This window comes from Salvelinus alpinus, chromosome 30 (genome assembly GCF_045679555.1).
Source record: "Salvelinus alpinus chromosome 30, SLU_Salpinus.1, whole genome shotgun sequence".
Classification (NCBI taxonomy): domain Eukaryota; kingdom Metazoa; phylum Chordata; class Actinopteri; order Salmoniformes; family Salmonidae; genus Salvelinus; species Salvelinus alpinus.
In genome coordinates this window covers 38091378-38104362 of record NC_092115.1, presented here as the reverse complement: position 1 = coordinate 38104362, position 12985 = coordinate 38091378, and positions in this window count along the sequence as shown.

Here is a 12985-nt window from a genome sequence, read left to right as displayed (position 1 = left end):
ATCTGATGCTGTGACTGAATGTGAAGCACTGTATTAATGATGCTGTACACTGAGCGTACAAAACATTAGGAACACCTGCTCTTTCCATGACATAGACTGACCAGGTGAAAGCTATGATCCCTTATTGAATCCACTTCAATCAGTGTAGATGAAGGGGAGGAGACAGGTTAAAGAAGGATTTTTAGGCCTTGAGACAATTGAGACATGGAGTGTGTGTGTGCCATTCAGAGGGTGAATGGGCAAGACAACAGTTTTGCGTGTGTATCAAGAATGGTCCACCACCCAAAAGACATCCAGACAACTTGACACTGTGGGAAGCATTGGAGTCAACATGGGCCAGCATCCCTGTGGAACACTTTCGACACCTTGTAGAGTCCATGCCCCGACAAATTGAGGCTGTTCTGAGAGGAAAAAGGTTTGCAACACAATATTGGGAAGGTGTTCCTAATGTTTTGTACACAGTGTATATAGTGTACATAGAAGTCCTGTGGTTGTGATGATGTGCCTGCCTCTTTCCTACCCTTTGCTTACCTCTATCTTTTTAATTTACCCCCCAAAAAAATATTAGGAAAGAGAAAGACACGAGAAGTAGACATCCTAGACATCAACCTATCACTACAGTTGACTCCAGATGCAAAACTGCATTAAACCAAATCCTGAGCCAGTACAAATAATGTACAGTACTTGAATTAGGACTGGTGACCACAGCGTACGCTCATCAGGAGTTGATTGTACTTCATTGAAGTCAATGAGTCAAATCTCCCTAAAGACAAACTACTGTAACGTAAACTTGGATCTCACCACCCCAAACCCTTCGGGGGATTTTTTTTTAATGATTGTTTACTCCACAACCCTTTTCTTCAAAGCTGTTTCGCTGCCCTCTCTCAGTACAGAGTGTGACCAAAGGCACGCATCATGTGAGACTGAGCGCTTCTTTGACCTGGGAATGTCCCTTCGGGCTAATGCAGTGTCACGCATGTCACATTACCCATGAAAGATACCCACTGTCCCTTCACCCCTATCTTTCTCTCCCTCTATTCCTCCCTCTCTGCTGTCATTATTAACAACGGTGCCAGTGATGAGTTCTGATGTTTGGAAAACAGTGTGCTTTCACAGCTCCTTGTCGAATCAGTGCCCAGCAATGAACCCTACATTGATGGCAGCATTAGTAGATCAACAGACTAGCCTTGTGTGTGTGTGTGTGTGTGTGTGTGTGTGTGTGTGTGTGTGTGTGTGTGTGTGTGTGTGTGTGTGTGTGTGTGTGTGTGTGTGTGTGTGTGTGTGTGTGTGTGTGTGTGTGTGTGTGTGTGTGTGTGTGTGTGTGTGTGTGTGTTTTGAAAGAACAGAGAACACATACGCTCACTCTCCTGGCACTGCAGTAAAATCACTTCAAGGTAAACGTTTTGAAATAACCCAAAGTCACGATCCTCACTCACTCAAGAGAATGCCAAACGAAGTTGTGTGGGGCCGGAGTGTGAGTGAGTGTGTGTGTGTGTGTGTGTGTGTGTGTGTGTGTGTGTGTGTGTGTGTGTGTGTGTGTGTGTGTGTGTGTGTGTGTGTGTGTGTGTGTCATGCACACGTGTGTATGAAGTTTCAAATACATCGCAAGGAGAAACAGAGAAGAGTAGAGCAACCTTGCCACAACTTTGATCCAATGCTTTATAACTAGCTCATGGACATATGAACAACAAGCTGGGCACACCAAGTCTTATGTGGATACATACGGTAAATCCAGGAGAAACGACCCTGGCTGAGCTCTAAAGAACTAGTAGAGGGTCAAGTCGAGTCTTCATGCCAACAGAGGGGATTGATCAGTTTGGTTTGATGATTTATTGAAAAATACCTTCTGGGTTTTCTCCCTGTATTCTCCGTTATAAGAGTAATGGTCAGACCCCTCTGACAGCTTCTGTCTTTCTATGTCCAAAAACCTGTCATCTCCATTTACACCCTTTTATTGGAGGTGCGAGGTAGCCTAGCGGTTAGGAGCGGTGGGGCAGTAACCGAAAGGTTGCCGGATTGAATCCCAGAACCGACTAGGTGACAAATCGGTCTGTGTGCCATTGAGCAAGGCACTTAACCTTAATTGCTCCTGTTGATCTGGATAAAATGACTAACATGTAATTGTCAAAGGATATGATATCAAATTTTGCCATAAAATATAACACAATTTGCAAATACCCCAAAGGTGATATTATATCTATGTAATGACTGAAATAAAGATATCTTCATTATGATCTGTCTCTTTGAATGAACTCCTCCGATGATATATATCTTTGTATATCTATACCTGTATGTGTTTCCTAAATCTGAGAAAAAAGGACCTGACAAAGTCCTGAAGTGTGTAATTTCAGAGGGTGGATCAGGAGTGGCTCCAGGAGTTATCAAGGAAAGGGAGAATGTCTACAGAAGGCATGTCTACAGAAGGCATCCAATCAGATTGTGCGACTACAATATGTCCTACTACTACTATATATGACATATTACTATATACGATATATTAACAGTAGGGGAGTGTACCTATCTTTTTGGGCCAAACCAACAAATTCTTGGACTCCCAGTTTATACTCCGCAGCAGTGGAGGCTGTTGCGGGGAGGACGGCTCAATATAATGACTGGAAAGAAGTAAATGGAATGGCATCGAACACATGGAAACCATGAGTTCGATATTCTTGATACCGTTCCACTCATACCTCTCCAGCCATTAAGATGAGCCCGTCCTCCCCAGTTAACGTGCCATCAACCTCCTGTGCTCAACAGATAAAGGGAGAGGAAGATGGGGATAAAAAGAGAGATCAAAGCTACCCCACACAGTATTATTTTCATATATCTCGATAAGAGTTGAATGTAAAACAAAGTATTGTATGCTAACCGGCATCACATTCTCTCTTCTATGTGGCATGGTGGCCCTATGCTACCCTACCATACACACGCAACAGCAGACATGACTCAGCGGAGAAGAATGCCTCATACCGGCCAGGGGGAATAGATGCTTTAGCATGTAGTGGTGTTCCCTTTTCAGAGATTAGGGACCTGCTTGAAAGCCTGACATGAGCATATCGGATAAATGTAAACTCAGTTTGTGTACATTGCAGTTAAGCTAGTTCCAGTCGAGTCAGATTAGTGGTGTCTTAAAAAAGAGGAAGGAAGGATAGGCCTATGTTGAATTATGCATGACTGTATTAGCAGAGGGCCTACAGTTCTACAGTCCTTGGAAAAGATATGTGTCCTGTGCACGCTGGCCAATAGGGAGTGCTAGTGACTATGTAATTGAGAAACAGTGTTCATCTCACATACTTTTATTTTATTTGATTTAACCTTTATTTAACTAGGCAAGTCAGTTAAGAACAAATTCAAGAACAACATTTTTACAATGATGTCCTAACCCGGGAAAAAAACTCCCCTAACTCGGACGACGCTGGGGCAATTGTGCACCGCCCTATGGGACTCCCGATCACGGCCGGTTGTGATACAGCCCGGGATCAAACCAGGGTCTGTAGTGACACCTCTAGCACTGAGATGCAGTGCCTTAAACTGCTGCGCCACTTGCCCGAGTGGTGTTTGTGTGCACTGTGCATGTACGGTATGCTTGCTCTACCCTCTGTACCTTTGCATTGCAAATATACCTGTGTTTACCTTTGCTTCTTGCTGACAATGGTCTTTGCCAGGGGTTACCTACCACAGGACATGTGGCCAATCAGAATTCACAGTGGGAAGGGCCCGTAGGGTCAGTGCTTTTTGGGATCCTTGGGACATCCCTACCCTAAACCCTAACCCCCCTACCCTTACCCTAACCTTATAGGGATTCTTCGGGAGTTTACTTCCCCAGAGTCAGATGAACTCATGGATATTATTTCTATGTCTCTGCATCCAGCTTGAAGGAAGTTAGAGGTAGTTTTGCGAGCCAATGTTAAATAGCGTTAGCGCATAGACTGGAAGTCTATGGTATCTACTAGCACGCTAGCAGTTACCATAGACTGCCAGTCATTGTGCTAACACTAGTTAGAAACTTCCTTCAAACTGCACGCAGAGAGATAAAAATGGTATCCATGAGTTCGTCTGATTCCGCAATGGTGGATAAAGGGCTTCATTGCCAAAATCCTGAAGTGTCCCTTTAACCCTTGCCTTAAACATTTAACATTTCAACCAATGGGGTAGGGTCCTCCCAGGGACAGACCGGGCCCTTAGGGGAAAGAGGAAGCAGAGCAGTAGTTAGAAGTCACCCCTTGGATACTGATCGGAGGTCAGTTTGGTGTTTTTCTCCGACTAGTTATTGTTAGAAGTTTGTGACGATAAGCTGATCCTAAATCTGTGCCAAAGAGCAGCCTCGTCCCGGAGTTTTTGTGTCACAGGAGAAAAAAACAGTTTCCTGTTCTCAGGTTTGGTCGTACCAGCCAGCTGCTACACGTAGACATAGCACGAAAGGCACAAAACAAAAACAAGGTAAGCTCACTGTCACTATGATAGTCTATACAGAGGAGACCATTAACATGCCCTGTTAAAATGAAGCGCTTTGTAACACAAAAACTAGTCGCAACTGAGCTGCCACCAACGTGAAGGAGACGAGGCCTTAGCTTTGCCGGAGTATTGAAGCACATCATCATGAGATGCTTTGAAAGATTACATGGTGTGTTGGAACACCACTTATTCAAGTTTTGTGCAACACCCTGCCGGAGACTTCCGGAAAAGGTTGAAACACTATTTGGTGTTTCAAATCCTGTCTAGTGCAGAATTAGATAACTTCTTCTAGAGTAGTTTAATATTTACAGTGCCTTCGTAAAGTATTCAGACCCTTTAACTTTTTTCACTTTGTTACATTATTCTAAAATGGATAAAAACTTTTTTTTTAAATCATCATCAATCTACACACAATACCCCATAATGACAGAGCAAAAACAGGTTTAGACATTGTTGCAAATGTATTAGAACATTTAAAAAACAGATCACATTTATATAAGTACTCAGACTCTTTACTCAGCACTTTGTTGAAGCACCTTTTGCAGCAATTACAGCCTAGAGTCTTGGGTATGACGCATAGGCTTGGCACACCGGTATTTGGGGAGTTTCTCCCATTCTTCTGTGCAGATCCTCTCTAGCTCTTTCAGGTTGGATGGGGAGCGTCGTTGCGCAGCTATTTTCAGGTCTCTCCAGAGATGTTCGGATGTGTTCAAGACCGGGCTCAGGCTGGGCCTCTCAAGGACATTCAGAGACTTGTCCCAAAGCCACTCCTAAGTTGCTGTGTGCTTAGGGTTGTTGTCCTGTTGTTCTGTTGGAAGGTGAACCTTCGCCCCAGTCTGGAGGTCCTGAGCGCTCTGGAGCAGGTTTTCATCAAGGATCTCTCTGTACTTTGCTCTGTCATCTTTCCCTCGATCTTGTCTTGTCTCTCAGTCCCTGCCGCTGAAAAACATGCTTCACCGTAGGGATGGTGCCAGGTTTCCTCCAGGCATGAAGCTTGGCATTCAGGCCAAAGAGTTTAGTCTTGGTTTCATCGGACCAGAGAATCTTGTTTCTCATGATCTGAGAGTTCTTTAGGTGCCTTTTGGCAAAGTCCAAGTGTGCTGTCACGTGCCTTTTACTGAAGAGTGGCTTCCGTCTGGCCGCTCTACCATAAAGGCCTGATTGGTGAAGTGCTGCAGAGGCGGTTGTCCTTCTGGAAGGTTCTCCCATCTCAACAGAGGAACTGTGGAGCTCTGTCAGGGTGACCATAGGGTTCTTGGTCACTTCCCTGACCAAGGCCCTTCTCCCCCGATTGCTCAGGTTGGCCGGGCGGCCATCTCTAGGAAGAGTCTTGGTGGTTCCAAACTTCTTCCATTTAAGAATGATGGAGGGCACTGTGTTCTTGGGGAACTTCGATGCTGCTGACATTTTTTGGTTCCCTTCCCCAGATCAGTTCCTCGACACAATCCTGTCGCCGAACTCTATGGACAATTCCTTCGACCTCATGACTTGGTTTTTGCTCTGACATGCACTGTCAACTGTGGGACCTTAAATAGACCGTTGTATGCCTTTTCCAAATCATGTCCAATCAATTGAATTTACCACAGGTGGACTCCAATCAAGTTTTAGAAATGTCTCAAGGATGATCAATGGCAACAGGATAAATACCCCACTGAGCTCAATTTTGAGTATAATAGCAAAAGGTCTGAATACTTTTTTGTTTTTAATTTGTAATAAATTTGCACAAAATAAACTGTTTAAGCTTTGTCATTATGGGGTATTGTGTGTAGATTGTTGAGGAAAATTTTATTTCATCAGTTTTAGAATAAGGCTGTAAAGTAACAAAATGTGGACAAAGTCAAGGGGTCTGAATACTTTCCAAATGCACTGTAACATTGATTTATGTATCTGATAATTTGCCAGGCATTGCAGGATACTGTATCTGCCTCTAAAGTCTTAAGATGAACATGTGGGAATGGGTCCTTTCATTACCGAATGTCATTTTGCCTGACGGTTTCGATATCCGTTCATAATGATCTACTATTATAACTCACTTTACAGTCGTACCTGTACACGGGTTGAACATTTGTTTGGGCTGTATAGAAACATGCTGTAAATGACGTCAGAGCTCCGCTTCACATCACAGTATGGGTTTTGACTCACAGCCGCTCTGAACTTTAGCACCGCAGGAGACAAGAAGTTGACCCCATCCCTTCCGTTAATTGGGCAACTTTTTGCAAATGTTTTGTCTGAGCGAGGGAAATGCTATAAATGAACAGTGCTCAATGTATTTTGAAAGAGGAGACGTTGAGGATTATAATAAACACCCCACTGGGCACACACTGGTTGAATCAACGTTGTTTCCACATCATTTCAATGACGTTACACCAACGTGGAATAGATGCTGAATTGATGTCTGTGCCCAGTGGGACTGCCTTGATGTCATACAAGCAAGCCAAACACCCGAGTCCAAATTTGCACTTCACATTTCCATATCATAAAATAAATGTCATATACAGTGTCAATGTTTTTTTATCACTATGTTTAGTGTATAGTTACAAGATGACTTGGCCTCATACCCTGCGTTGTTCTGAACAGGACAGAGCTTATGTTTATCTATTGTGAAGAGAGTCCACTGCAGAATAAGCACATGAATGCACCTCATGACTCCTTTCTATAAGCACCAAAAATTACACTCGGCTTCTCTGAATTGCCTTGTGAAAGCCGAACACTGAGATCCACGGGAGGTGGGTGGCGACTTAATTGGGGAGGACGGGCTCGTGGTATTGGCTGGAGCGGAATAGGTGGAATGGTACCAAATACATCAAACACATATTTTCCAGGTGTTTGATGCCATTTCATTTGCTCCATTCCAGCCATTATTATGAGCCGTCCTCCCCTCGGCAGCCTCCACTGGTAAGATCATATTTTATTTCTTAGCTAGTGTCTCGATCGTCGTAAAGAGGAGACCAAGTGAGTAGAGTTCCACATAATTTTAATCAACTGAACCTCACAAAGAAACGAACCGCTACAGCTGTGCACTCAGGCAACTCAATGTAGACAAGATCCCACAACACAAACGAGGAAAATGGCTACCTAAATATGATCCCCAATCAGAGACAACGATAAACAGCTGTCTCTGATTGGGAACCATATCAGGCCAACATAGACATACAAAACCCCTAGACATACAAAACCCTAGACATACAAAAACTCTAGACATACAAAACTAGTGTACTCACCCTAGTCACACCCTGACCTAACCAAAATACACTGCTCAAAAAAATAAAGGGAACACTTAAACAACACAATGTAACTCCAAGTCAATCACACTTCTGTGAAATCAAACTGTCCACTTAGGAAGCAACACTGATTGACAATAAATTTCACATGCTGTTGTGCAAATGGAATAGACAAAAGGTGGAAATTATAGGCAATTAGCAAGACACCCCCAATAAAGGAGTGATTCTGCAGGTGGTGACCACAGACCACTTCTCAGTTCCTATGCTTCCTGGCTGATGTTTTGGTCACTTTTGAATGCTGGCGGTGCTCTCACTCTAGTGGTAGCATGAGACGGAGTCTACAACCCACACAAGTGGCTCAGGTAGTGCAGCTCATCCAGGATGGCACATCAATGCGAGCTGTGGCAAGAAGGTTTGCTGTGTCTGTCAGCGTAGTGTCCAGAGCATGGAGGCGCTACCAGGAGACAGGCCAGTACATCAGGAGACGTGGAGGAGGCCGTAGGAGGGCAACAACCCAGCAGCAGGACCGCTACCTCCGCCTTTGTGCAAGGAGGAGCACTGCCAGAGCCCTGCAAAATGACCTCCAAAAATTAAGGTGGAATTCCACACAAAAAAAATCATGATCATGAATTGTATTTGCATTTCTTAACCATTTGATTGTATGACAAATATTTGTGTATGTGTTTTAATATTGCCTTTTACATACTGAAACCCACACAAAAGTGTTTTCACAACACTCTTAAAAACACCAATATTCAGATTGAAGAACCCCTTTGGGTGTTTCAGAGTACATCTATACTTCTGTCACGCCCTGACCATAGAGAGCCTTTTATTCTCTATGTTGGTTAGGTCGGGGTGTGACTAGGGTGGGTTATCTAGGTTATTATTTGTCTATGTTGGCCTGGTATGGTTCCCAATCAGAGGCAGCTGTTTATCGTTGTCTCTGATTGGGGATCATATTTAGGCAGCCTTTTTCCACTGGGTTTTTGTGGGATCTTGTTTGTTTGTGTGTAGTTGCCAGTGTGCACGGCATTTGACTTCACGGTTTGTTTTTGTTTTGGTGAGTTTTTTAAATTAAACATGTGGAACTCTACGCACACTGCGCCTTGGTCTGTTAATTCTACAAACGACCGTGACAAAAACACTATCATAAGACTTACATTGGGTTTACATTCAAAAACCCAAACACGAGTGTGACTGTCAATGATTTACTTGACAAAAACAATGGGATTGTGATAAGGAGGTGGGTGGGTCTGTGTAGTAGCTCGAGATTGAAGTGAAAGTGTTTTGTGCTCTGCAGTTGAACATCGCAGCAATCCCAGAACTGGGGTTGTGAGTTTGGCATCCATGTGAGGAAAACCCAATTCAAGGAGGCTTAGGGTTCTATGTGTGTTGTATTTTAGAGTTCTTATCTCTTCGTATTGTATCTGTGTGCATGTCTGTTTGTTTAGGGCTTTAGAGTATTTACATAAAGTATCCAGGCCCCTGTGGCTTTGCAGATGATAAAGATAAATAGTCCAACATGCGCGCGCGCGCACACACACACACACACACACACACACACACACACACACACACACACACACACACACACACACACACACACACACACACACACACACAAAACAAGGGGGTTAAAGGGATGATTCAGGATTTTGGCAAAGAGGCCTTTTATCAACTTCCCTAGAGTCAGATGAAAGTTAGAGGTGGTTGTAAGTTAGAGGTGGTTTCGCGAGCCAATGCTAACTAGCATTAGTGCAATGACTGGAAGTCTATGGGTATCTGCTATAGCATGTACCCATAGACTGCAATGATTGGAAGTCTATGTGTATCTGCTAGCATATACCCATTGACTTTCAGTCATTGCGCTAGTTAGCAACTTCCATCAAACTGCACGCAGAGACATAAAAATGATATCCATGAGTTCACCTGGCTCTGGGGAATTTATTTTTTCCTCTATCTATCCTACCCTGTCTTTCTAAGGTCTTCGAAAGGCAAGTTAACAAACAGATTACCGACCATTTCGAATCCCACGTACCTTCTCCGCTATGCTATCTGGTTTCAGAGCTGGTCATGGGTGCACCTCAGCCACGCTCAAGGTCCTAAACGACATCATAACCGCCATCGATAAGAGACATTACTGCACAGCCGTATTCATCGACCTGGCCAAGGCTTTCGACTCTGTCAATCACCACATTCTTATTGGCAGACTCGACAGCCTTGGTTTCTCAAATGACTGCCTCGCCTGGTTTACCAACTACTTCTCTGATAGAGTTCAGTGTGTCAAATCGGAGGGCCTGTTGTCTGGACCTCTGACAGTCTCTATGGGGGTGCCACAGGGTTCAATCCACGGGCCGACTCTCTTCTCTGTATACATCAATGATGTTGCTCTTGCTGCTGGTGATTCTCTGATACACCTCTACGCAGACGACACCATTCTGTATACTTCTGGCTCCTGTTTGGACACTGTGTTAACTAACCTCCAGACGAGCTTCAATGCCATACAACTGTCCTTCCGTGGCCTCTAACTGCTCTTAAATGCAAGTAAAACTAAATGCATGCTATTCAACCGATCACTGCCCGCACCTGCTCGCACGTCCAGCATCACTACTCTGGACGGCTCCGACTTAGAATACGTGGACAACTATAAATACCTAGGTGTCTGGTTAGACTGTAAACTCTCCTTCCAGACTCACAATAAGCATCTCCAATCCAAAATTAAATCTAGAATCGGCTTCCTATATCGCAACAAAGCATCCTTCACTCATGCTGCCAAACATACCCTCATAAAACGAACCATCCTACCGATCCTCGACTTCGGTGATGTCATCTATAAAATAGCCTCCAACACTCTACTCAACAAACTGGATGGAGTCTATCACAGTGCCATCCGTTTTGTCACCAAAGCCCTATATACTACCCACCACTGCAACCTGTACGCTCTCGTTGGTTGGCCCTCGCTTCATACTCGTCGCCAAACCCACTGGCTACAGGTTATCTACAAGTCTCTGCTAGGTAAAGCCCCGCCTTATCTCAGCTCACTGGTCACCATAGCAGCACCCACTCGTAGCACACGCTCCAGCAGGTATATCTCACTGGTCACCCCCAAAGCCAATTCCTCCTTTGGCCGCCTCTCCTTCCAGTTCTCTGCTGCCAACGACTGGAACGAACTGCAAAAATCTCTGAAGCTGGAAACACTTATCTCCCTCACTAGCTATAAGCACCAGCTGTCAGAGCAGCTCACAGATCACTGCACCTGTACATAGCCCATCTTTAATTTAACCCAATCAACTACCACTTCCCCTACTGTATTTATTTATTTTGCTCCTTTGCACCCCATTATTTCTATTTCTACTTTGCACTTCCACTGCAAATCTACCATTCCAATGTTTTACTTGCTATATTGTATTTACCTCGCCACCATGGCCTTTTTTGCCTTTACCTCCCTTATCTCACCTCATTTGCTCACATTGTATATATACTTATTTTTCTACTGTATTATTGACTGTATGTTTTGTTTATTCCATGTGTAACTCTGTGTTGTTGTATGTGTCGAACTGCTTTGCTTTATCTTGGCCAGGTCGCAGTTGCAAATGAAAACTTGTTCTCAACTAGCCTACCTGGTTAAATAAAGGTAAAATAAATAAATAAATAAAATAAAAAATTTAATTTAACCTTTATTTACTAGGAAAGTCAGTTAAGAACAAATAATTTTTTACAATGACAGCCTACCCCGGACGATGCTGGGCCAATTGTGCACCGCCCTATGGGACTCCCAATCACAGCCAGATATAATACAGCCTGGATTCGAACCAGGGACTGTAGTGACACCTCTTGCACTGAGATGCAGTGCCTTAGACCGCTGCGCCACTCAGGAGGCCTTCCACTCAGAAGTAGATGAAGGGCCTCATTGCCAAAATCCCGAAGTATCCCTTTAAGATTTGTAGTTCACCAAAACATGTAATGTTATTCAGAGTCTCCCCATAATTTCTCCATGTTAGATTGGCTAGGCTTGGTCACCCGGGGCAAAAGAGGAAGCTTATCAGCTCCTTTCCTTGTTCCTCTATCTGCCTGGCCTAGTTCACAATGCGCTTTCTTTACACACGCACACGCACGCACGCACGCACATGCACGTGCACACACACACAGGGCATTGAGTGTGTTATGAAGCTTATCACTGTCCCTAAGGGCCTGGCAGCGACATCATAGGCTCAGATATGACTGAAGCCACAGACACAGATGTGTGTGTAATAGGACTGTGTCATGTCCCAAATCGTCTTAAAAACCTCCTTTTGTCATTGTGTAGGGAAGGAGACAAGTGCAGGAGCCATTTAACAATATTGGGACATACAGAGAGACACAGAAAACATGGAGAAGCGTTACCGGTAACCCAACATTCTAAACGACCATAATACAAGACGGCAGTCTGGCAGACGAACAATGGAACATTGGTCTCCGTGGTGACAGCTTTTCCCGCGTTATAATAGGCCTCCTCCGCTCCCTCCCTTTCTCTCAGGAGGAAGTGGAGCCCACAGAAAGGGTTGTGCTTCCTGTGCGATAACAGCCTCAGTTGCATCTTGCTCTCTTAGCCGTCATGCACATACACGCACGCACACGCTGTCAGCTTAGAACAGGAAACCCACATTGGGCAGTATGGAGGAGGGAGTTGAAACCAGGTTGACTACCAACAGTCTTAATCAACCTCCTGTCCTTTCCTTGGCCCATTCAATTCAAAATTCCTCTCCATTGTGACCAGTGCTGCCACAAGTGTCAAATATCCCATTATACCCTATGCTATGCAAGCAACAACACATATAGCAACAAAATCTGCTGAACACAAGCAAAACAGAACAGCAAATGAAGACATTTTTCGTTTGGCATTCCCAGAAGTCTCCTGTGAAAACATATTGGCATTCAAAATGAATAGGCATATGACTATAGCATGCATGTCTGCCCTGTGAGCAGCTCTTTGTCTCTCTAGGGAAGTCTCCTCTCTCTTTCTTTCTCTAAAGGGTTAAGGGTAGAGTGGGAGGAGATCAGGTAAACGCAGGTGTGTAGCATAACAACTGTCGTCATGGTGCCTGTCACCGAGCTTGCTTACCTACTGCAACCTGACACCTGAGAGAGAGAGAGAGAGAGAGAGAGAGAGAGAGAGAGAGAGAGAGAGAGAGAGAGAGAGAGAGAGAGAGAGAGAGAGAGAGAGAGAGAGAGAGAGAGAGAGAGAGAGATAGATAGATAGATAGATAGATAGATAGATAGATAGAAAGCGAGAGAGAGAAAGCGAGAGAGAGAAAGCGAGAGAGAGAAGG